At 43.7% G+C, this 24,215-nt stretch overlaps 1 long non-coding RNA gene across 1 annotated transcript; it reads left to right on the top strand.

The window, feature by feature from the left end:
* The first annotated feature begins 7,627 nt into the window (after positions 1 to 7,627).
* Positions 7,628 to 15,559, top strand: LOC138777656 (uncharacterized). The gene is made up of 3 exons (XR_011360833.1): positions 7,628 to 7,851; positions 13,310 to 13,356; positions 14,317 to 15,559. It is a non-coding gene; the product is annotated as an uncharacterized lncRNA (long non-coding RNA).
* The last annotated feature ends 8,656 nt before the right edge of the window (positions 15,560 to 24,215 follow it).

Genomic DNA, 24,215 nt, shown 5'->3' with positions numbered 1-24,215 from the left:
TGTCGTCTGGGCCGTGACTAGTCATGGCTCTCTGCTTGTCAGCACGCTCTGCAGAGATGATTGACAGGCAAAGAGGCACAATAGAAGCTTGTTCGCCTGTCAATAATCCCTGCACCTCTCAGATGACCAGTTATGGCCTGACTGCGCCAGAATAAAACAGCGTTTTCTCCAGTATACTCCCTAGTATGACGGCACACAGGTATGATAATACAACGCTTAGCATCTCTATTAGGATATATGTATAATAGTGATTGGTTCCCCTTAACTTTCTGCACTTAAACCTCCCCTTTTAGAGGAAGTGCAAACGTGACACCCACGTCTCAAAACATGGGGCAGTAATGAGTAACATTTTTTTAAGATATCAGAAAATTGGTTTACAAGCCCCTATTGTGTATTCTTATCAGCAAATTTACTTTTGTAAAATAGAGTTAACGGCCCTCTGATGACAGGGACTCTCCTAAAAACCCTTAACTAAAGTCATCTGTAAGTAGGGTAAAGGATGCTGATTCCAAATCTGTAATTTGTGGCTTTGTACTCCTTTTTGTTTTTCCTGCTGTAAGTCTACAAACTGCATGTTGACATCTCCCGGGCGACATCTGGTGACTATGACGTCAGTCGGGGGGGCAGTCCGGGTCTTCTTCCTCCTCGGCGTCTTCTTAGAAAGTTAATGGGATGGAAAAGGCTGCTGGTGCACATGCGCACCAGCAGCCTTTTCATTGGCTGGAGCGCATCACATGGCTTCCAGCTTGCTCAGCCCTGATTGGCTGAGCTTGCTGGAAGACATGTGATGCGCTCCAGCCAATGAAAAGGCGCTGGTGCACAAGCGCACTGGCAGCCTTTTCCATCCCCTGGACCCAGAAGTCCGAGACATCGCTGGACGGCGGGCGAATCGAGTGGGGATCGTCACCGGAGGGATGGTGAGTATGGTGTCTGTTTTTTTTTTTTGTTTTTTGTTTTTTTGGGGGGGGGGGGGGTCCCGCGGGAGTTGTCCTTTAAATCTGATTGATATAACGATTTTTCGCACGATAATTGTCCCGTGTAATAGGGCCCTAACTCTCCAATAGCCAAAACATTAGTTGCCGGGATGCTCTGATATCATCTATTTACAGCTTCTCAATACATCCTTCCGTTCCTGAGATATATAGGTTTATAATTTGACAATTTTACTCAACCCCTTCAAGACAGAGCCCTTTGATGCACAAAAGTCCGGGTCAGATTAATGCAATGTTCCTCCCCACCTTCTAAGAGCCATAGCGCTTTTATTTTTCCACCTACAGGGCTGGTTGGGCTGTTATTTTTGGCACCATGAACTCTAGTTTTTATGAATATCATATTGGTGTAACAGAAAAATTGACTTGCTAGTCATTAAAAATCGCTATGTGTAATAGGACCCTTACAATGGTCATCTAGCATTAGAACAAGAACTTTGCCCCCACCTGAAGTAGTGGGACTTCTTTATCTAAAGGATTGCCTCATTCATGTGACCACATTCCCACATAGTGCCATTATTTTAAATTTCTACTGTTTCTGCCTATGGTGTTCTGAATATTGACAAATCAGATGTTCCAGAGAGGCCGTACTATTCTTTGGAGAACGTTGTTGGTCAGACCCAGGAAGGTTATGTAGGTGATGTGGTTATTTAAACTTTCATTTTATCATCTTGGTGAAAGTGGCACTGCGATATACTGGACCTTACAATTAGAGATGAGTGGACTGTCGGACTTTTGGTCCGACGGCATCGGCGCTCTATTATGCCGGTGATCCCGTCCACATAGTTGCGATCCCGCGAATGTGCGGCCAGGATATTCCAGGGATTTCAACATTTGATTCCCTGGAATATCCTGGCCGCGTATTCCCGGTAGCGCAACTATGCGGCTGGGATCACAGGCATGACGAGAGAGCGAACTGCTTTCGGACCAAAAGTCCAAACGGTTCGCTCATCTCCTTACAATATCATCAATCTGTAAACCTACAGTGTATGCACCTGCTGCCAGCCGATTTAGAATCAGTACTGTAGGTATGGAGGGAGTGCAACAAAAGACAATAAGACCTTTGTATGCTTTCAATTGTTAAAGGGAGGTCTACTGTTCCAGCATTACTGTGCACCTATACACACAACACCAGTGTCTAAAATGTATGAAACCTTCTTGTGGAAAGCTTTCACAGTAGAAATGGTATTTTAACTGCAAAAGGAGGCTTAACTCCATTTTAAAGGGGTCTTCTGATTTTAAGAATACTGTCACCTATCTACATGATAGGGAACACTTATGAGATCGCAGGGGTCCGACCTCCGGGGTTATAAAAAGAGCCATGGGTCAGCATGTGACCTGTGGCTATATTCATTCTCTATGGAGCCACCGGAGAGAGCAGAGTACAGCACTTGGCTCTTTCAGAGAGAATGAATAGAGGCGGGGGTCAGGCGGCCGACACACAGATCCCTGGGGGCCAGGGAGGTCAGATCCCCGCGATCGTATACTTTTACAGAAGTATTTTCAAATCGAATGCCCCCTTTATTGGCTGTGGGTCTGGAATGTAATATCCACCAAGATGTGATAGTTGGACACACTTCTCAATATAGTGGAATCATAAAGGACACCTCCCTTATCCTTAAGGAGTTAGCGAAGCAAATACAATCAAGTAAAGTAGCACGCTGCACATGGTAAAATAGATTAAGTTGCCATACTGCTGCAGAAGAAAAATATGGTTCTTAGCATACTATGTAATGAAATAGTGTGTGTTATGGTGACCTCAGCAGGATAGGCCGTACACTATGCATGTGACTTTCCTGGGCTAGCAGTAAGCCTACAAATTCTGGCCATGTAGGGTGAACAAAAATTCTAATGAGGTCCCCTTACCATGGTGGAATAGTACACACCATTTCATCTAATGCTAAGAACTAGGGATGGTCCGAACGCTCTGCATCAGATTACCGCTGTCTGCCCGCTCCGTGTACAGCGGGAGGACCGCCTGGAAAACTGGGATACAGCCTATGGCTATGGCTGTATCCCAGTTTTCCAGGCGTTCCGCCCGCTGCACGGAGCGGGCAGACAGCCGTAATCATTGCGGATGGTTCGGGTTCGTACGAACTCTGTTCGGGCCATCCCTACTAAGAACCTGTTTTTTCTATAGCAGTATTGCAATTGAGATATGATCGAGCTTGTTCAGGTTTGTGGGAACCAAAACATTTAGCAATTGGCATCTAAATGTGCTGCCTAGCGATGGTGGATACAAGGTTATATATGTATTTTCCAGGAGGTCCTCCAGCTGCACCGGGATTCAAATGCAGATCATGCGAACCGGAACTTTTGCTTCTGTATTTTATCCATGGCAGTGAGCACCTGTATGGCCATAAGTTTTATTGTGTGTGCCAGACAAGTTTTTGTTCTGAGATATAAAAACCGGATCTGCCTGCTCGTCCAATCAGTAGCTGCAGTGGTGTCCTATCTTAGTCAATGATTGGCTGAGCGGGCAGATGCCTCGTCTTGGAAGCATGCATAAGTGATAAGCAGCAGGGACTGGAAGGAGCTGCATTGGACTGAGGTAAGCAAGTACAACTTCTTTCTTACACCTGCTCTAGCAAACTTGTTTTTATACCGGAATATCACTTTAAAATCAAACACCAAATGAAAACCCATCTGGTGTTTACATAAGTGATTCACCTGTGCTGATCTACCTAGCAACAAGTGGCACAATGCCAGGTGGCACTTACTGCCCTATTGAGCAGTGCCCTGAGTTATGGGCAGGTGATGTAGCTCTTGAATATGTGGCTTTCCCTTTCTTTTTGTATTTACTGTACATGTTCCTAGTGCTCGGTCACTAGGAGGCTGTTACTAGGATTCTTTATAAATAGGATTCTGCATTCTGTATCCATCACCTGCGTGCAGTGTGACTGGGAGGGGATGAGTGCCAGGACACCTATTGTGTGCAACTATCTGATTACATTAAATATGTTCAATAGACCTGTGACTATATAAACACCAGTAGTTCTGTATACCTGCACAACGGGGGCTGACTATACACTGCTCCATACCGCATCAACATAATATGAAAAGGCAGAGCTCGGGGACACAGCAGCACAGTGAGTACAGGAGACAGGCACTGCCTGAAGCTATACCTATATGAGGGGAAGACCTATGCATTGCAGGTCAGGGTCCTTGCATGTAATATACACGTCATATTTCTATGATTGTATTCTTAGGGCCCGCTCACACTGAGTAAAACAGGTGGAATTCCCGCCCTAGAATCCCGCTTGCCTTAGTGTCGCACAGTGTCTCTATGGGAGGGCTTGTGTGCCTTCGCTTCAGTCGTTTTCCTCTCAAAAAACTGACCTGTCAATTCTTTGAGCGGCAGAGGTGCATGAACCAACCCATAGAGCTCCTGAGGCAGGCGGGAGTTCTGCCTGTTTTGCTCAGTGTGAACATACCCTTAGGCTATGTTCACATTACAAATGGAGTGTGCGGCCGGTGCCGCTCGCTCCATAGTGTGCACTGACAGGGTTTTCTGCGGCTGCAGAAAACTGACATGTCTGTTTTCTACGGCGCCGCTAGGGGTCCCAGCTGGAGTGTATACTATGTGTATACACTCCGTCCGGGATTCCCTCAGAAGGCAGCACTATGTAAGTTCTGTGGGAATCACGGCCGTGATTCCCATGGAACTTACGTTGTGTGAACGTAGCCTAATACTGCAAATCTGAGGCTGCATTCATACGTTTCTGTGTTCCTCACGGAACACGGACGTGGAATGCCTGTAACAGACTCACATGCCTGAGGAACACGGAGCGTGTGAATGCAGCCCAACATTCTTTAGTAGTAAATTCAAAAAGGTGGCAACTATTAGAGTGCACCAGATCTTGTTTCTGGATGATTTGTAGTTTGGCACGTGGCCATGGCATAAAAGTACTGTATCTCTAAAGTATGAGAATACCGTCTAATGGGGGTTTTATACATTTTCTGAGAATAGGTTTTGTTCTGGTTTCCTACCGTACATAGTCTCCTCTTGATTGGTCACCACCTATGGATATCTGTGCAGTATGGTGGCCAGAGGCTGCTACCAAAATTATTCTGTAGGAAAACTATGAAGTGATGAAGAAAAAAAAGGGTAAATATTGTGTTTATTGCCATTAAAACCAAAAACCTTGCGAAGAAGTTTTTCTGTGGTTGGAAATGAGTAGGATGTGGTCATATCTATTGGGGTGCAGGTCTATCAGTCATACCCAGTGCCTGAGGGGTTCAAAAGCCCCATTGTCATGTAAAAAGAAACCAGTATTATAAATAGCACATGGTAGGGGGGTAACCTTGTTACAGTAACGTATAGTGATGTCTCTGTAGAAGCTTGTTTGCTTGCTGCTTGGAGACGTAACCTAAAGACTAGAGATGAGCGAGTGCAAGGGTTTTTTTTTTTTTTCAATGCTCAAGTGGTTGATTTAAGTAATGAACCACATAAAGTTGATAGGAGATTAGAGCATTTTCAGTTTTTAAAAAATTATTATTATTTTTTTTTTTGTAAATCAACTTTTAATGAAAGGTTTTACTTTATAATAGAAAAGAGAGAGAATGCAGGAGAAGGGACATAGTCCCTGCAATAAGAATCTGCATACAGTACAATCCAAGAAAATAAAAAACTGGAAGAACCAAAGCCATCACAATATCACGTTAAATAGGAGGAAGCAGGTAACAGAAATCAATATAACAGAAATATTGACATCTATCCATCTAGGGAAATGACTGGTGTATTCTGATGGTACGTTCATAAAAAGCAGAGCAACAGTGTGCATATTGATATAAAGCACATTTTAGTTTAGAAGATTAGAATAAAGAAAAAAAGAAATAGCAGAATAGAGTAGTAATGAAAAGAAAGAGGAGAGGGGGAGGGAAGGTACTAAAGGGGAAGGAGAGGGAGAAGAGGGACTGTGTTCTCGTTCAATCAGAGTGGGCAAAGGTGCACCAGCGATGCTCATGCAAGGTGCAAAGCAAAGGTAGGGCTATCTTTGTAGGAGGACCAAGGGAGCCACAAATGTTCAACTTTAGACCCCCTGTCATGATCTTCCGCCATCAGGGACTCCATACGGAATAAGTTTATTTCGGTTACCTGTACCATCTGGTCAGAATCTTAATTCTTTTCCTGTGCAATGCAGGCAGTAGGTAGCCTATGAGTCACGGTAAAGATCTTTAGCTTGTTGGCTTCAGTAATGGATACACTGAGGTCACTTTCCCATGCCGAGATAAATGTAAGGGCAGATTATTTATACATAATTAAATAAATATAGTCCTGAAAAGGACTTTTTGATAACTAGCTATTAATACCTAATGCTATATACCAGTATACTATTCCCTACTATACTAGTATATTGTATTTAATTAGCTCATTGTCAGTCACACTGACTGACTGCTAATCCTTAAAAGGACAGTTTGGTGTGTATGTAAGCTACCTACCCAACTATATAATCTAAGTCCTATATCTGCTCTAACACAGACAAAAACAAAAGAAACAGGCAGAGCGCCTGATCGGGTAGTACGCTCAGGACCACGGTAAGGCAATAATGTGACGCTGGTTGAAGGCTCACCTGATTAGGTTGTGTAAAGCCACAACCACTTCAGAGCACATATGTGAGTGAAGTATAGATATCAGCTGCAGCTCCACAGTAAGGCCCTATTCACACATCCTGCTCCTGTCCTCAATTGCGGATCCGCAGAAAAATAGGACCAATGTATTTCAATGGACCCATGCACACATCCGTGTTGTGTACTGGGCTGCAATCCGGCCAATCACTGCTGTGTTGCAGGACCTTCCAGCTCCCTCCCCACATGTTTATTGGCTGATTAAAGCCGCCAAGCATACAGGGAGGAGACTATCAATGTTATTCGAGCACCATAAAGTACTGCAAATGGTGAGCTCCAATGAGTATACTTGCTCATCTCTAGTAAAGATGTCTTATGTGGTTAGGTTCTGATGACCACTTACCCGTCTGTCTATCCTGTAATCTGAAACCTGACTAGTCTCTTGCAGATTTACACATTAGTGGATTCAATCTTCTAGACTCTTCATCTAGTAAAGAAAGGTATGTTCTGCATACAAAATACATTAAAGGGTCTTCCCATCACCTAGTACATACTATTAAGACTTAGTACATACTGTTAAACTCCTGAAGTCTCTATGAAAGACACTGTAGGAACTTAAAGGAGAAGTTTGGTGAAAATTTTTATTAATGTATTATATTGCTTCCCCCCCCCCCCCAAAAAAAAAAAGTTATACAAATCACCAATATACACTTAATATGGGAAATGCTTATAAAGTGCTTTTTTTCCCCTGCACTTACTACTACATCAAGGCCTCACTTCCTGGATAACATGGTGATGTCACTTCCTGGATAAAATGGTGATGTCACGACCCGACTCCCAGAGCTGTGCGGGCTGTGGCTGCTGGAGAGGATGATGGCAGGGGGACACTGAGGGACACAGGGCACTGGGGGAAAACACTGAGCATCCCCTCTGCTATCATCCTCTCCAGCAGCCACAGCCCGCACAGCTCTGGGAGACCACCATATTTTACTGTTGAATTCATGTTGCTGCTGGATGTTGTATGTTTTAGGTCCGTGTTTTAGTTAACTTATATCTTGCTGTATGATGTAACTGAATGTGTTTAGTGAAATATGTGATGAATTACTTCTGGCCTCACTATACTTTTCTTCTATGGACAGGTTCATGATCACCACACCACTATCTAACCATAAACTCACAAGTCCTATAGGGCTTCCAGCTCTAAAAAGTAAAACTCTGAAACTACCATCATACATTGCTAAGCCACATGTATCAGAGCTGACCTTAAAGGATTCATCTGCAATGGCCGAGAAGGGTATGCTGTTTTTATTACACTAGAATAAGTCTGTATAAAGGTAACCTAACTTGGAACCAACTTCAGTACCTGGCGGTACTAAATTATCCCTCTTCACACAGTGCCATAAATGTACAGCACGGTGATGGTGCAGACTCTGGGCCTGTGCCGCCCTCCTCATATGTACCTACAAGCTGGTAAATGGCATTAAGCTGCAAGACCACAAATGACCTCTGGATAGGATTGGTGCTGTTGAGTAGAAAAAAAAGAGCAGCTACTGTATGCTTATGTAATCCTGTGCAACCTCTTTAGGGTTCCTTTCACACTACATTTGTTGGGCATTTTTGCCATATGGGTTAGAAACTCTCCATATCCATAGACTCCTGCTACTGAAGAGGTTAAATAAAGTGGTTTTTGGGCTCCATTTGGGTGGTTCCATTGAGCTGTATACTGTGTGCCAAATACATCTTTGTATTACACGACTGGATGTGAGATGAATTGCATCAAAAAAACACATTTTTAGATAATTCTGTCAAATGTCGGAGAAGTGTGAATAAATTGACGTAATATGAAGTAAGGTTATATCGATGACATAATGACAGATCTAACTTTTCTCTATCTTTTGGCATTAAAAACAGACCGGCTGGCCCCTTGACATACACATTCCTTGTTGGGCTAGATAATGCAAACCTCCAGTCCCAAGAGAAAAATAACACGCCACATAGAGATGTAACAATGTAACGTAATCTGTCAGGTTGGATCCAGACCGATTCCTACACAATCTCCAGTCTCCGGAGGCGTCTTTAGTCCAAATAACCCTCCCACAGATTTGGCTGTCTCATTGTTATCTATTGCTCTCAGAATTTGTGTTATGAAATTTTAATACAGATAAGTAACATTTAAAGTGTGTTTTACCTTAAAGGGGTTAGAAAAAACACAGCCACTTTTTTTGTTGTTGTTGTTGCAAAAACCGCACAACCCCTGTCCATTCATGGAACTGAGCTGCAAAACCACATTCAAACTGAGGAAATTTTTTAACCTTTTGTGTTTTTTTTTGCTGAACTACACTTTTAACAAAATACACTATAGTCACCTATCAGGTCCACCCCAATGCTTCTGTGTAACTCTACTAAATGGCCCGCACTCCCTGCTCTACTGCTCCATCTGGGAAGATTTATCTTTGGTAACCGATAGATGAGGAAAAATTACAGGAAGTGTGCTATGTACAGTACCCAGAGAGAGTCTGTGCCTGAAATGTTTGAGTCCCACTGTTTACATTGTACCTGAAAGGTAAAGTAATGGCCCTATTCCACGGGTCGTTTTAGAGGAGCAAACGAGCGCTATTAGCGCTCGTTTGCTCCTCGTTCGCCGCTTGCTGCCGCCGCTATTCAACGCGGCTGCAGCGAGCGGGTGAGTGCGGGAGGGGCGGCGGGGAGCTGCGGGGGGGCTGCCCGGGGGATCGCTGATCGTCCGGGCAGCCCATAGGATATAGCAGCATCTGCTGCCGACGCTCCTATTCAACGGAGCGACGGCAGCAGATCGCTGCTATATCAGTCGCTTGTTTTTCAACATGTTGAAAAACAAGCGACTGCAACGATCAGCCGACATGAACGATGTCGGCTGATCGTTGCACTCTATTCCACGGAACGATTATCGTCCGTAGTGGTCGATATCGTCCGAAAACGAACGATAATCGTTCCGTGGAATAGGGCCTTAAGGCTTTCGTCTCATCTCTTATCACTTATAAAGTTCTGGGTAGCTGTCCTTTGTCCTTTGTATGTCCAGTGTATCTAGTGTATCAGATCGCCCCCACCCCACATACCTTTAGCTGCTCAGCAAAAGCAGCATCTTTTTGCTGTGGTGCTGCTGTTCTTTATTAACCAGCACATCTGTAATACCCCCCACAAGTCATCTAGTACTGTATTGTATCAATCATCAGTCCCACACAGTGCCAGCCTCTTCAGTCCAGAGCACCTTCTTTCCATCTTCTTTCTTCTTTTTTAATGGGTTCTTCAGCTCTGCATATACAACAGAAGAGGATGGAGCTGAGGTGGGCGGGCCAGTGCTGCTAACACGTCTAATGTACTGAACAGGCTTACTATAGATATGGTCCAAGATAAATTAAATAAACTCAAAATAGCCAAAGCTCCAGGGCCTGATGGATTACACCCCAGAGTTCTTAGGGAACTCAGTTCTGTAATTTGTTTACCCTAGTATGAAATATTCAGTGATTCTTTGGTGACTGGTATTGTTCCGAGGGACTGGCGTAAGGCAAATGTAGTGCCGATCTTCAAAAAGGGCTCTAGGACTTCCCCAAGTAACTATAGACCTGTTAGCTTAAAGGACAACTTTTAACAAATTTTATTTTTTTTTGGATTATTCAACACACATTACAAAGTTATATAACTTTGTAATGTGGTTAAATAACCGGTCTGGCACCCTTCCTGACTACGTCAGAGCCGGGGGGCGGTCCGGGTCTTCTTCCTCCTCTGCGTCTTCATAGAAAGTAAATGGGAGAGAAAAGGCTGCTGGTGCGCATGCGCACCAGCAGCCTTTTCATTGGCTGGAGCGCATCACATGGCTTCCAGCTTGCTCAGCCCTGATTGGCTGAGCTTGCTGGAAGCCATGTGATGCGCTCCAGCCAATAAAAAAGGCTGCCGGTGCGCAAGCGCACTGGCAGCCTTTTCTCTCCCATGGACATATGACATATGACGGCCTAGACAAGTTCTTAGACCAAAATAACAAATGCATATGTATAGAATCTTATCATCATCTGCCCCCCTTCCCTGTATCCATCCCCTCCTTGTATATCCTCCTTTTCTGCATCCTTCCCCTCCTTGTATATCCCCCTTCCCTGTATCCATCCCCTCCTTGTATATCCCACCTTCCCTGTATCCATCCCCTCCTTGTATATCCTCCTTCCCTTCATCCATCCCCTCCTTGTATATCCCACCTTCCCTGTATCCATCCCCTCCTTGTATATCCTCCTTCCCTTCATCCATCCCCTCCTTGTATATCCTCCTTCCCTTCATCCATCCCCTCCTTGTATATCCTCCTTCCCTTCATCCATCCCCTCCTTGTATATCCCACCTTCCCTGTATCCATCCCCTCCTTGTATATCCTCCTTCCCTTCATCCATCCCCTCCTTGTATATCCCCCTTCCCTGTATCCATCCCCTCCTTGTATATCCCCCTTCCCTGTATCCATCCCCTCCTTGTATATCCCCCTTCCCTGCATCTATCCCCTCCTTGTATATCCCCCTTCCCTGCATCCATCCTCTCCTTGTATATCCCATCTTCCCTGTATCCATCCCCTCCTTGTATATCCAACCTTCCCTTCATCCATCCCCTTCTTGTATATCCCTTGTATATCCCCCTTCCCTGTATCCATCCCCTCCTTGTATATCCCCCTTCCCTGTATCCATCCCCTCCTTGTATATCCCCCCTTCCCTGTATCCATCCCCTCCTTGTATATCCCCCCTTCCCTTCATCCATCCCCTTATTGTATATCCCTTGTATATCCCCCTACCCTGTATCCATCCCCTCCTTGTATATCCCTTGTATATCCCCCTACCCTGTATCCATCCCCTCCTTGTATATCCCCCTACCCTGTATCCATCCCCTCCTTGTATATCCCCCTTCCCTGTATCCACCCCCTCCTTGTATATCCCCCTTCCCTGTATCCATCCCCTCCTTGTATATCCCCCTTCCCTGTATCCACCCCCTCCTTGTATATCCCCCTTCCCTGTATCCACCCCCTCCTTGTATATCCCCCTTCCCTGTATCCATCCCCTCCTTGTATATCCCCCTTCCCTGTATCCACCCCCTCCTTGTATATCCCCCTTCCCTGTATCCACCCCCTTCTTGTATATCCCCTTCCCTGAATCCACCCCCTCCTTGTATATCCCCCTTCCCTGTATCCACCCCCTCCTTGGATGATCCCCCTTCCCTGTATCCACCCCCTCCTTGGATGATCCCCCTTCCCTGTATCCACCCCCTCCTTGGATGATCCCCCTTCCCTGTATCCACCCCCTCCTTGGATGATCCCCCTTCAATGTATCCACCCCCTCCTTGGATGATCCCCCTTCAATGTATCCACCCCCTCCTTGGATGATCCCCCTTCAATGTATCCACCCCCTCCTTGGATGATCCCCCTTCAATGTATCCACCCCCTCCTTGTATATCCCCCTTCCCTGTATCCACCCCCTCCTTGTATATCCCCCTTCCCTGTATCCATCCCCTCCTTGTATATCCCCCTTCCCTGTATCCACCCCCTCCTTGTATATCCCCCTTCCCTGTATCCACCCCCTCCTTGTATATCCCCTTCCCTGTATCCACCCCCTCCTTGTATATCCCCCTTCCCTGTATCCACCCCCTCCTTGGATGATCCCCCTTCCCTGTATCCACCCCCTCCTTGGATGATCCCCCTTCCCTGTATCCACCCCCTCCTTGGATGATCCCCCTTCCCTGTATCCACCCCCTCCTTGGATGATCCCCCTTCAATGTATCCACCCCCTCCTTGGATGATCCCCCTTCAATGTATCCACCCCCTCCTTGGATGATCCCCCTTCAATGTATCCACCCCCTCCTTGGATGATCCCCCTTCAATGTATCCACCCCCTCCTTGGATGATCCCCCTTCAATGTATCCACCCCCTCCTTGGATGATCCCCCTTCCCTGTATCCACCCCCTCCTTGGATGATCCCCCTTCCCTGTATCCACCCCCTCCTTGGATGATCCCCCAACTATGTATTAACTTGGTATTAACTAAGTAACTACAGTGGTGCCTTGGATTAAGAGTATAATTTTTTCTTGGACCATTTTTGTAATCCAAATCACTCTTAAACCAAAGCAAATTTTGCCTTAAGTAATTACTGATTATGTAGACAATTGGTTCCACACCCCAAAAATAATGTATTAATCTGAATAACATGTAAAACAGATGAAACAAACATTCAGAAACTGCAGAATATGTGATATTATAAGTTACTGTACAGTAATGGAGAGGATGAGAAACACAAGGACTGACAGAGACTGCAGGGAGCAGGAAGGAATGAGCAGGGCAGATGTGGGCACAGTATAGCAGCCCTGTCTGTCTGGGGAGAGAGGGGTTACAGCTATGAAGAGATTACCCCCACAGTCCTGTCCCCTGATGTTTTCCGTTTTGATCCGTTTATTTTTTATAATGGAATTCATCCGAGTTTCATCCGTTTTTTTGCAAAAACGTAGTGTGAACCCAGCCTTAGACTGCGGTTTGTGCATTGAAATCAATGGGCCTTTTGCGAACATGTAGCGCTATACATTGGCAAACCTTTGCTCATATATACTAATAGCATGTGCATAAATCAGGATGGGAATGGCTGCTGTCAGAAATTTATATCTCACATCGTATAAACACGTTACAATATGGAGCTTGTTAGGATATTTGCTCCCATAATGTTTGTTCTTCCTCATGTGTAACCTTAATTTGCAATTTCTAGATGTAAAGTTGCGTGCAGTCCACCGCCATCCACCCCCAAGCAGAAATGTAAGGTTTACACATTCTATTACTGTATAGTCTTAATGAATATTCCTACATATAGGGGATCATCAGAGGCTTCATATAGATAAAACAGGGGAAAGTGCTAGGCTGGGTTCACACTACGTTTTTGTAATGCGTTTTTTTAAATCCGTTTTTTTCAAAACTCACACAAAAATAAGGTCACGTACGTTTAAAAAAACTAATGTGTTTTGATCAGTTTTTTTATATAATGGAAGTCAATGAAAAAATGGATCAAAACGGATGCACACAAATGCATCCGTTTTTCCATCAGTTTTTTGCAAAAATGGATGAAAGAAATGTATTGCAAAAATGTAGTGTGAACCCAGCCTTAGGCACAGAACTAAAATCATTGGCCGCCGAACTCACATCGCTACATGTAATAGTGATGGGAGGCCAACGCCTGACTATTCAACAAATAGTTTACATTACCTCTCCATAGTCCCCGTCTTCTCCTGTGCTCTGCTTCCTCCCCGGTCCCACGCGCTGCCTGTCTGAGGAGGAGACCGGGAATGTGGTCAGCTAATTTAAACTGTTTGGGCAAGGGCTGCACAGACATCGCTAATGATGTCCGTGAAGTCCTTGCTAACAGTGTCGGACTGCGGTATCTGGGGCCCACCAATGAAGAACCAGTCGGAAACATGTCAGATAGTGTTTGTGAAGGTTCTAAAGCTGGGGGCCCACCGGAGGATCCTCCTGTCCTCTGCTGGGCCATTCCGGCACTGCTTGGTAAACAATTATCTAGTAGATTGTCGCTCCTTTACAGCATTGATTGGGCCGTCGTCAGCCCGTGTAATAGGACCCTTACTGTACTCAGTTGTAGATTTTAGAGTACAGATATTATTTTAAAGGTCGCATAAGCAACTTTAATGTTTAATGATTAACGTGTCTATGACTTTTAGAACTTCATTCACTGCACTGAAATGTTTTCCTATATATCTTATCCAGTCTTTTCAGGATACTCAGACCCACTGAATGGCGCTTCCATAGATTACATTCAGAGACTGTCAGCTATTGCCTCCTTAGAAAATGAGACAATTCGTCAAGAAAATCTGAGAAAACTTAAAGCAAAAAATAAGACAAAGAACAATAAGAAAGATGAAGACAATGTTATTTGATGTCTGTATTTTTTGGATTATTCATAATTGGACTCTATGCCATAATTCATACATACCCCATGGTGTTTGCAGTGAAATCTCCTGTGATTCCTGTACTGTTAGTTTGAATAGGTTTTTCATTCCACTGCGAGTATGTAAACGCCATCCCCCTTAACCCACGGCGGCCTAGTGAATACTAAAAATTGTGTTTTTTTGTGGAGATTTTCTGGCCTCCAAAAATGCAAGAAAAGTTTTTTGTTTTGTTTTTTCTGGTATTTTTGACTTTGTGTGAATATTCTTTTTTTATGGTTTAGAAGTTTTTGTGTGCACCACGATGGCTGAGCTTGTTTTCCTCTTCCATTAGGTGTTGGACCAAAATTGTAAAAAAAAGCCATACACACAGTAGTGGCGTTTTAGAGCCAACCAGAACATTCCCATTAAAGTCTAGGGGAGAAAAAAATGTCACAGTTTGCAAAATAAATCACACCCTTAGCATGCTGCGTTTTGGGAAAAACTGCCAAAGAACCTCAAAAATGGCAGAGAGGTGAGAAAACAACCCCCCCCCCCCCTAAAAAAAACCCCCACTGTGTGTGTAAGGTAGATGATAAACTTCCATTGACTGGCCGCTGGCATTTTTTGCACACAAAAAAACCCCTAAAAAAGTGTGAAGCCAGCCTCTGGGCTGCATCCAACTTCTTCAGGCATCGGTATTCAACTGTAGAGTGTTCAGGGACAGACGAATCCGAACATGCTCAAAGTTCTCTCATCTCTAGTTCCCTACTAACCTGTGTCCCTATAGAGAAAATAAGGTTCAGGAGGGAAGTGTCTTTAGTTTAAAAAAAAAAAAAAGGACACAGTGAGAGGTTAGTTGGAGAAAGATCAGAAGCAACGTAAGAAAATATTACTTGACCGAAAGAGTAGTACATACTTGGAACAAACTTCCAGAAGATGTGATAGGTAAATCTACAATAACTGAATTTATACCTGCCTGGGATAAACATACATCTATCCTAAGATAATAAGAAAGGAAATACTAAAAGGGCAAACTAGATGGACCCAGTGGTCTTTCTGCCGACAATCTTTTGTGTTTCTAAAATGATGTAAAACTTTTGTAAAATGATTAAAAAAATAAATTAAAAAGAGAAAAAATAGTTCCCAAAAGATATTACATTGTCTCTTTATTCAGGGTAGATTAACAAAAAACAAACAACACAAGCACTATTTCCAAACAAGAATTATCCAAGCCTATCCAGAACCTGACTGTATGTGTTAGCTCAGTAGAATGTTTTGCTGGGTGGTAGTTGCAGTTATACATGCCACCAGCAGATGGCACACAAGTCTCACACTTTCTATTACATGCGGTAGATTGAGTCTGCTCCTTCAAGCTGTAATGTGGAAGCTAAGTTAAATAAATTGTATGAACTATTGAAATCTTCTACTACCATTAAGGAGGATGTTATTGAGATCCAGTCGTGTGATATTTTTGGGACACAGATCACTATTTGTAGGCACAGTGTTGTGAAAGTTGAATTTTATTAGACTCTAACATATAAGAGGAGAGATCAGAGAGATCCCAAAGATTGGGGGCACCTTTCCAACCTGTGGAATTTGAAGGATAAATAGTGTGTGTGTGTGTGTGTATGTGTATGTATGTATGTATGTATGTAGGTGTGTGTGTGTGATATATATATATATATATATATATATATATATATATATATATATATATACATACACACTCACCGGCCACTTTATTAGGTACACCTGTCCAACTGCACGTTACCACTTAATTTCTAATCATCTAATCACATGGCGGCAACTCAGTGCATTTAGGCATGTAGACATGGTCAAGACAATCTCCTGCAGTTCAAACCGAGCATCAGTATGGGGAAGAAAGGTGATTTGAGTGCCTTTGAACGAGGCATGGTTGTTGGTGCCAGAAGGGCTGGTCTGAGTATTTCCGAAACTGCTGATCTACTGGGATTTTCAGGCACAACCATCTCTAGGGTTTACAGAGAATGGTCCGAAAAAGAAAAAACATCCAGTGAGCGGCAGTTCTGTGGGCGGAAATGCCTTGTTGATGCCAGAGGTCAGAGGAGAATATGCAGACTGGTTCGAGCTGATAGAAAGGCAACAGTGACTCAAATAGCCAACCGTTACAACCAAGGTAGGCAGAAGAGCATCTCTGAACGCACAGTACGTCCAACTTTGAGGCAGATGGGCTGCAGCAGCAGAAGACCACACCGGGTGCCACTCCTTTCAGCTAAGAACAGGAAACTGAGGCTACAATTTGCACAAGCTCATCGAAATTGGACAGTAGAAGATTGGAAAAACGTTGCCTGGTCTGATGAGTCTCGATTTCTGCTGCGACATTCGGATGGTAGGGTCAGAATTTGGCGTCAACAACATGAAAGCATGGATCCATCCTGCCTTGTATCAACGGTTCAGGCTGGTGGTGGTGGTGTCATGGTGTGGGGAATATTTTCTTGGCCCTCTTTGGGCCCCTTGGTACCAATTGAGCATCGTTGCAACGCCACAGCCTACCTGAGTATTGTTGCTGACCATGTCCATCCCTTTATGACCACAATGTACCCAACATCTGATGGCTACTTTCAGCAGGATAATGCGCCATGTCATAAAGCTAGAATCATCTCAGACTGGTTTCTTGAACATGACAATGAGTTCACTGTACTCAAATGGCCTCCACAGTCACCAGATCTCAATCCAATAGAGCATCTTTGGGATGTGCTGGAACGGGAGATTCGCGTCATGGATGTGCAGCCGACAAATCTGCGGCAACTGTGTGATGTCATCATGTCAATATGGACCAAAATCTCTGAGGAAGCTTCCAGCACCTTGTTGTATCTATGCCACCAAGAATTGAGGCAGTTCAGAAGGCAAAAGGGGGTCCAACCCGTTACTAGCATGGTGTACCTAATAAAGTGGCCGGTGAGTGTATGTGTGTATATATATATATATATATATAGATAGATCACACAACAAACACCCCCTAAAAAGATTGCAGGCCACACAGTGATCCCTGAGCTGTAGCCCAATTGCTATATCTTAGGAGAATATGTAGGGTTTCCAAATGATTTTCACATAGTATACGCTCCGGCCAGGATCCCAAGCGGCGCCGCAAAGAACTGACATGTCAGTTTTCTGCGGCCGCTATTCATTGAAGAAAACCATGTAAGTGCACACTATGGAGCAAGTGGCTGCGGCCGCTATTCATTGCGGCTGCTTGCTCCACAGTGTGCTATAGGAAGTTCTGATGCGAGCGTGTGCCGATGCACCCACATCAGAACTATACGGCCATAAAGATCATCCCGGCCAGGTCACGGAACGGCCGGTCCCTTACGCCATGTGAAAGTGGCCTTAAATATTTCTAAAATGGTGTAAAAGTGAACATTTCAGGAAATTTTTAAAAATTTTTCTAAACATAGCAATAATACATACGTATGGGTTAAATTCAGAGGCAATGGATTTAGTACAGGGTAGAAGGGTCAGTAGTGGTGACTTCTCATTTCTTCGCCTCTGAGATTCCGGACTATCTGAGATTTGTCTGTAGCCTACACAGGAAATTCACAGCTGTTAACAAGAAAGATAAAGAGAATATCCATTTCATGTGGAAGTAGCTCTGTGAGAAGTGTAATTGTACAGACACCTAATGGAAGGACAGTAATTGAGTCCATACTGTATAAGGATGTGTGCACCAGACATTTATCAGCAAGACCACTGGAAAATTCATCTCCTCTTATGGCACAGAAAGTGAAGGCACATTCGATCCAAATTCTGAATACAACAGGCTCATTGATGGAAGGTGCTGTTACGCACTGTGCACAGTCTCAATGAAACCTCAATTAGGAGCTGGGAGAGATCCAGGGATGTTGGACGGTAACACAGTATGTGCATGTGCAGACATCACTGATCTCCTGAAGTACCTGGGACTGCAAGGGTTTGAGTAACCTGTCCTTATATTAATATAGAATTAGTATAAATGCAAATGTACCAGTGGTATAACAAAGGATATTGTACAGTGTCTTATCCTACCTAATTCATTCTCCGCCGGAAAGCCGCCGGAGAGATCTGAGTGCTGTACTCTGCTCTCTCTGGCAGCTCCTTAGAGAATGAATAGAGCCGCAGGTCATGTGTCGTACCCCGGCCCTATTCAAATTAAAGGAGCCGAGTGCTGATCTGGCAAGACCCCCTGCGATCCCTTACTTGTCCTTTAGCCTGTGGATAGGGGACAAGTCCCAGTCCACAGTTGGCTATCTCACCGGCACTGCTAGTCCCAGGTGTTTGTGCTCAGTCAGGTGTGCAATCACATCTCAGTGCTGTAGGTGGTGCTCAGCTTAACTCATAGGTCCATGTAGGTATGGACCTATGTACGTTCGGCATTTGATTAGCGGGGGCTGCTGAACTTGGATAAAGCTCTAAGGTTGTCTGGAAAACATGGATACAGCCAATGACTATATCCATGATTTCCACATAGCCTTAGGGCTTTATCCAACTTCAGCAGCCACCGCTAATCAAATGCCGAACGTTTGGGTTCGGAAGGACTCGAGCATGCTCCAGGTTCGCTCATCTCTAACTGTAATCATTTAGGCCGAGACTGCCCACTGCTTCTGTCTCTATTACATAGGGGGCTTCTGCTTGTAGAATTTTTTTTTTACAGAGATTCCCTCTTCCATCCGTTTCACCCTCTTCAGACCTGCAAATTTTAAAACATTTCTATCAGATCTGTGGAACTCTCTCATATGCGCTATTAATCTGGCGTTAATCGAGTCCATCCGAACCCGAACATTTGGCATTTGATTAGCGGGGGCTGCTGAAGTTGGATAAAACCCTAAGGCTATGTGGAAAACATGGATATAGTCATTGGCTGTATCCATGTTTTCCGGACAACCTTAGAGCTTTATCCAAGGTCAGCAGCCACCGCTAATCAAATGCCAAATGATCGGGTTCGAAAGCACTCGAACCCGAACCAGGTTCGCTCATCTCTAGGGACAACCTGTACCAATAGTAAGTGAACGTATGTGTTCTTTCACCCTTATCTGTAATTTTTTAATGTTTCTTTCCAATGTAATAAAAATTACAAGGACAAAAGAGTACATATACAACATTTTGTGTTTGACATGTGATGAAATCCTTTATCATATATTCTTTACCTCCTACCCTTATATATGATTTCTCCACCATCTGATCACATATCTTACAGGTTTTGCACTTCTAATTCCCCTGTGGTACCGCATCCTCTAACCACGTTCTATTCCGCTTTGTGTCTTTCAGTGTCCCTTTCACTAATTCATCTCTCAGATTCCTACTCCTGTGAAAGGACACTAGAGGGAGTAGTTGAGTTCTTTCCCTAAGGTGTTCGTCCTCTCTAAGTAGATACTAATTCTGATGAATTATGTTTTTATGTGGTCCAACATAGGACAATATTCAAAAGAAAAAATAAATCTATCATGTTTCTTTTTTTCCTTGTTCTTAAGAATACGTTCTTTTCTCCATAAGAAACTTCTACAAGTGAAAGCCCACTATATAATAGAGACAGAAGCAGTGAGCAGTCTCGGCCTAAACGATAAAAATGATTACAGTGATTATTTCTCTGAGGTTTTTGTATACATGCTTTTATGTAATTGTTTTTATGCAAATGGACTGTGATTATGAATATTTAATTGGGAGGAAGTGCCACTACCCATAATGCCTTGAGAAAGCGCTTGATAACGCAAAACAGTCGGCATGGAGTGTGTGATCCTCTATGTCCTCTTATGTGTTTTTTGACACAATAAAGATGAAGCTTTTAAGGTGAAGTGCAGTGGTATATAATCTTCTTGTATATAGTTATAGGGGACAAGTTAGTTTAGAGTTGGAAAAGCCCTTTAGGGTTCGGTTCGGGCGAATCCACATTTTGCTTCAAAGTTCAGCAAACCTGCCGAATTGAACTTTAAAAAATGTCCGCAGTTTTGTATATGTATGTGATATTGTTGTCCTAATTTAAAGGACGAATGTCAATGGTTTGTAAGGAAAATTAAGAAATAAAGAAAAATGTGCGCTCATCTCTAGTTAAAAGCATTCTGGGGAGACTATGTAAACTTAACAGTCAAACAATGCCGCAGTCTATCACAGTGAGGTAAGGTTCAAAGTGCATCAGTAGCTCCGTCATAGTTGCCATTTAGCTATGACAGATTCCAACAGACCGCGCTGACTTTAATGGGGTCAGTTGAGTTCTCCATCTCTTGCGTGTCATTTTACAGTTGTGTTGCAGTTATGTGATGCTTCCTTTTAGGTTTTAAAGGGGTATTCCACCCAGGAGCTAAAAATTACGTGCTTTCAAACTGTACTCATCAAGCCATCTTGAGTGTTTTGAGCCATCTCCCGTCTTTCTAGCTGCCACCATTCCTAAGCTACAAGTTTTTCTAAAAACCGGTCTATATCCAAGATGGCACCATCCAGGAAACTACATTTCCCATCATACATTGCATCTCAGAGCCAACTGCCAAGTAGCCGCCTCATCTTGAAATACCTGCCTATTGCTGGCTCAATCTGCTTCTGTTTTACACTGTAAACAAAATATCTATCTATTATCGCCAGCTAAGCGTAAACTTATCACTGATAAGTTTACAGGTACCTGAGTTTACTTGTCCCCTGCTGTGATCCATCTGATTCCCACTGGGCTGAATTCTCTCCCCTTGTGGCAAATCCAGCTTCTGTGCTGTGATCTCTGTCTGCTGTTCTCACATAAATCTGGCTTTCTCTGTCACTGTTTCTACCTCACACACTGGACCTTTTTACCTCACAACACATTGACTGGACTCCCTTCCTGATTCTTCTATGCCCCTCCTGTCCCAGCATGCACAGCAAAGCTCTTACTGTTAACTACCTCACTTCTGGACAACTAGCAATGTTTTATGTTTGCACTTCTGGCATTCTCTAATTGCCAGACAGAGGTAATTAATCAATCAATCAATCAATCAATCAATCAATCCTTGAGAGTGACAGTCAAGCTCACCCTGGGCCACATGTCCATCTACATAGATAGATAGAGATAGAAAGAGATGAAACAACTTTCCCCTATACTGCTCAGGAGGCTGTCACTGTTCTGTTGTTTCACCGCTCCTTGGCCAAGTTCTCACTAATTGGTGGGACGTCAGTAGTGGGCAGGGTTAGAGATGAGGTGTTACAGCTTGCCTGGCAACAGAAGAGACAGAGATCATGTGACTTTGGTCTTAGAAGGGAGGGGGAGGACAGAGTAGCCAAGACCATGTAAACCAGGAAGTGAGGATTTTCTACAGCTTCGGGGTGTGAGTCAGTATGTGCTGCAGACACTGCCCAATTCATGTAATAGAAACCTATTTCAAACGTATTTCAAATGTAATAGAAACCTATACAAACGAGCTTAGATTATGGGTAGGAATTCAACAGGGTATATTTTTCTTAAGTGCAGCACCCCTTTAAATGTCCTTTCCAGTAAGCCACACCCTTTTTAGTCCTGCGAAAATGTTTATTAAACTAATGTATTGCTCCCATTATACCCTTATTACGGGAAATGCTCATAAAGCGCTTTTTTCCCTGCACTTACTACTGCATCAAGGCTTCACTTCCTGGATAAAATGGTGATGTCACGACCCGACTCCCAGAGCTGTGCAGGCTGTGGCTGCTGGAGAGGATGATGGCAGGGGGACACTGAGGGACAAAGGGCACTGGAGGGACACTGAGCATCCCTCTGCCATCATCCTCTCCAGCAGCCACAGCCCGCACAGCTCTGGGAGGCGGGTCGTGACATCACAATTTTATACAGGAAGTGAAGCCTTGATGCAGTAGTAAGTCCAGGGAAAAAGCACTTCATAAGCATTTCCCATAATAAGAGTATATTGGTGAGTTGTATAACTTGTTGGGGGCAATACAATACTTTAATAAAAATTTTCACCAGAATTCTCCTTTAAGCATAGCACAAATGTCTTAAAAGTCATGTAAGCTATTTTTTTTTGTTCATGTTGTGCCAATATTCTGGGACATTTTAAGAAATGTAAGTCTTATGAGCTTCTCCTGCTCAAGTCTGATCGTTTCTACTATAGTTTCTTGTATAGAAAATGTGCAATTCCAGATTGATCCTCATAATATTATATGCCCTCTTTTATGTTGTTCTGCAATGCTTCTGCTCTAACCTGTCACAGTTCCCGAGTGCCTGAACACTAAATTCTATTACCATTAAGAGTGATGCTTCTATTTATGATCTATTTATGTGCATAATGGGAACTGGCATATAAAGTTAATCCCTAAATCGGACCATTTTACTGTAGCACAATACTGATGAAGATAAGAGATAGAACATGAATTATTTAGTCCAGGTGAGTCCCCTTAAGGCTCTAATGGTGCAGCAGACTTCCTTTCTTGGCTGACTGCTCTGGGAAAGCTGGCAGCCATTCAGCTAGGAATGTAGTGTATTGTCTCAGCTCATACACACGTTCTCTCTTTTTTTTGTCTTGACCTTGTTTTGACTCTATAGACCTTTTACATGAGCCTCCATTTGTTGACGCTTGATAATAATTCTTAAAAAAAAAAATCTTCTTTCTGCTAGGTATATCTTATAGTCAAGGGCTGTCACAAGGATATAGGAGAAACAGCAAGGTTAGCTTGGTGATAGGTTACAGTTTAGTTTGCTTCTGTAATGTCGCCTTCTGCTTCATTCCTGACTAAACACAATCATCATCATCATTCATTCCATCATCTCCATTCCCAGTTATTGAGTTGAGTGAGCTGCTATTCTTATTTGCAATACCTGCTAGTAATGGTATATGCTGGTAGGTTTTTCTTATGACTATCTGCCTAATATCACACTTGTCTCTACTGTAAGTCCTGGGGGTATCTGAATACTGTGAGCTAAAGTTAGAACAAAAGAAAGAACAAAAATATTTCAATTCTTATTCCTTTAACAACAGCATAAAAACAGTAAGGGCTTATTTCCACATCCTGTATTTTATGGACGGGGGAGCCCTGTAGTGGAGTCTTTATACATCATGCCGGGAGCCAGAAAAGTGTTTAAATCTTTGCGGTACTGTAATGAAGTAGCTGTGTGTTTAAAAACTTACTGTCATTTGCTGAAACCTTTGATATGTCATCAAACATAACCAAAAGAAAGAGTCCAACAGCACCAAAGTAGAATCAGTATGGCAAGGTAGTGTAAGGATGTATGCCAATAGGCCAACAATCGTTCTGTGGTGAACCCCCGGATGATGTTGTAGTGGTGGGACGGCCGGTCACTTGCTAGATGGAAGTGTGACGCTACTACTGTGGTGGATGGCCGAGATACAGCCGGACCTTAAGGGTTTCACCTGACGCCAGTGCTTGTGAGCACACAGGTGTGATGGCACACCTGCTTTTAAGGTGTAAGGCCGGTTGTACCCTTTTCCTCTGTGGTCGATGTCCTGTTGGGTTGCTGCCGGGTCCCTTGGGATAGTATAGTCACAGATGTAGTCACAGGTGGCCAGAGCAGTGTAATGACCCTCCCGAATAATAGTACAACCCACCACCAACAGAAAGGGGAAATGTCCCAAGGTTGCGGTGAATATGCTGTGCAGGTGGTAGAGAAGAATCACAGATTCCGTTAATAACGTTGACTTGTTTTACTATTTGCAAATGTGCAACAGGTAAATACAGAAGTGCGTAGATATACACTTGACTGTTCCAATGAATACTGAGACGTAAAACCACCAGATCTGCTTGATAAGTGCTGAATAGGATGTA

This window comes from Dendropsophus ebraccatus, unplaced genomic scaffold (assembly GCF_027789765.1).
Source record: "Dendropsophus ebraccatus isolate aDenEbr1 unplaced genomic scaffold, aDenEbr1.pat pat_scaffold_597_ctg1, whole genome shotgun sequence".
Lineage (NCBI taxonomy): Eukaryota > Metazoa > Chordata > Amphibia > Anura > Hylidae > Dendropsophus > Dendropsophus ebraccatus.
This window is presented reverse-complemented; position numbering and strand designations above follow the sequence as displayed.